Genomic DNA, 2,480 nt, shown 5'->3' on the forward strand with positions numbered 1-2,480 from the left:
GCACGCTCGATGAGCCGGCCCGCTATTATTAAACTCTCACGCCTGCAAGGAGGCCTTTTTCCCGGGCACGCACGCTCGCGGGGCCGGCCCGCTATTATTAAACGCTCAGGCCGGCCAAGAGGCCCTTTTCCCGGGCACGCACGCTCGATGAGCCGGCCCGCTATTATTAAACGCTCAGGCCGGCCAAGAGGCCCTTTTCCCGGGCACGCACGCTCGCAGAGCCGGCCCGCTATTATTAAACTCTCACGCCTGCAAGGAGGCCCTTTTCCCGGGCACGCACGCTCGATGAGCCGGCCCGCTATTATTAAACTCTCACGCCTGCAAGGAGGCCTTTTTCCCGGGCACGCACGCTCGCCGGGCCGGCCCGCTATTATTAAACTCTCACGCCGGCCAAGAGGCCTTTTTCCCGTGCACGCACGCTCGCCGAGCCGGCCCGCTATTATTAAACTCTCACGCCTGCAAGGAGGCCTTTTTCCCGGGCACGCACGCTCGCCGGGCCGGCCCGCTATTATTAAACTCTCACGCCTGCAAGGAGGCCTTTTTCCCGGGCACGCACGCTCGCCGGGCCGGCCCGCTATTATTAAACGCTCACGCCTGCAAGGAGGCCTTTTTCCCGGGCACGCACGCTCGCCGGGCCGGCCCGCTATTATTAAACTCTCACGCCGGCCAAGAGGCCCTTTTCCCGGGCACGCACGCTCGATGAGCCGGCCCGCTATTATTAAACTCTCACGCCGGCCAAGAGGCCTTTTTCCCGGGCACGCACGCTCGCCGAGCCGGCCCGCCTTTTGCCTACCACACCGCCGTCTGGCGGACACCGACCCCTGGTACATCTGCCATTGAAAATGAATGGGGGAATTTTTTCAAACTCCCAATCCGAGCAAGAGGCCCCTTTTCCGGCCACACTCGCCCGCCGGGCCGGCCCGCTCTTTACCCCTGGTACCCCCAGCAACACCCCTGGTACCCCCAGCCTTGCCCCTGGTACCTCCCCCATTGAAAATGAATGGTGACCCCTGGTACCCCCAGCAACACCCCTGGTACCCTCAACCTTACCCCTGGTACCCTCAGCTGCACCCCTGGTACCCTCAGCCTTACCCCTGGTACCCCCAGCCAGCTTCGCCCCTGGTACCCCCAGCCTTGCCCCTGGTACCTCCGCCATTGAAAATGAATGGGGGAATTTTTTTCAAACTCCCAATACGACCAAGAGGCCCCTTTTCCGGCCAAACTCGCACGCCGGGCCGGCCCGCTCTTTACCCCTGGTACCCCCAGCTCTACCCCTGGTACCCCCGCCATTGAAAATGAATGGGGGAATTTTTTCAAACTCCCAATCCGACCAAGAGGCCCCTTTTCCGGCCACACTCGCCCGCCGGGCCGGCCCGCTCTTTACCCCTGGTACCCCCAGCCTTGCCCCTGGTACCTCCGCCATTGGAAATGAATGGGGGATTTTTTTCAAACTCCCAATCCGACCGAGAGGCCTCTTTCCCGGCCACACTCGCCCGCCGGGCCGGCCCGCTCTTTACCCCTGGTACCCTCAGCGGCACCCCTGGTACCTCCAGCCCTACCCCTGGTACCCTCAGCGGCACCCCTGGTACCCCCAGCGGCACCCCTGGTACCCTCAGCCTTACCCCTGGTACCCCCAGCGGCACCCCTGGTACCCTCAGCCTTACCCCTGGTACCCCCAGCGGCACCCCTGGTACCCTCAGCCTTACCCCTGGTACCCCCAGCGGCACCCCTGGTACCTCCAGCCCTACCCCTGGTACCCTCAGCGGCACCCCTGGTACCCTCAGCGGCACCCCTGGTACCCCCAGCGGCACCCCTGGTACCCTCAGCGGCACCCCTGGTACCCTCAGCCTTACCCCTGGTACCCCCAGCGGCACCCCTGGTACCCTCAGCCTTACCCCTGGTACCCCCAGCCAGCTTCGCCCCTGGTACCCCCAGCCTTGCCCCTGGTACCTCCGCCATTGGAAATGAATGGGGGATTTTTTTCAAACTCCCAATCCGACCGAGTGGCCTCTTTTTCCCGGCCGCACTCGGCCTCCTCGCCGGCCCCTTCCGGCGCTGCAAACTCCAAGTTTTCAATCCGACCGAGTGGCCTCTTTCCCGGCCGCACTCGGCCTCCTCGCCGGCCCCTTCCGGCTTGCAAACTCCAAGTTTTCAAACCGACCGAGTGGCCTCTTTCCCGGCCGCACTCGGCCTCCTCGCCGGCCCCTTCCGGCGCTGCAAACTCCAAGTTTTCAATCCGACCGAGAGGCCTCCCTCCCGGCCGCACTCGGCCTCCTCGCCGGCCCCTTCCGGCGCTGCAAACTCCAAGTTTTCAATCCGACCGAGAGGCCTCTTTCCCGGCCGCACTCGGCCTCCTCGCCGGCCCTCTCCTTCCGGGCGGGCCGACCCCTGGTACCTCCGCCGCGGAGGAAAAAATATGGGGAATTTTCTCATTCTCCCAATCCGGCCGAGGGGCCCCTCCGCCGGCCACGCTTCGCCTC

Source organism: Hippocampus guttulatus, unplaced genomic scaffold (genome assembly GCF_054856545.1).
Source record: "Hippocampus guttulatus isolate MCC_2025c unplaced genomic scaffold, RoL_Hgut_1.0 HiC_scaffold_166, whole genome shotgun sequence".
NCBI classification, from domain to species: Eukaryota; Metazoa; Chordata; class Actinopteri; order Syngnathiformes; family Syngnathidae; genus Hippocampus; species Hippocampus guttulatus.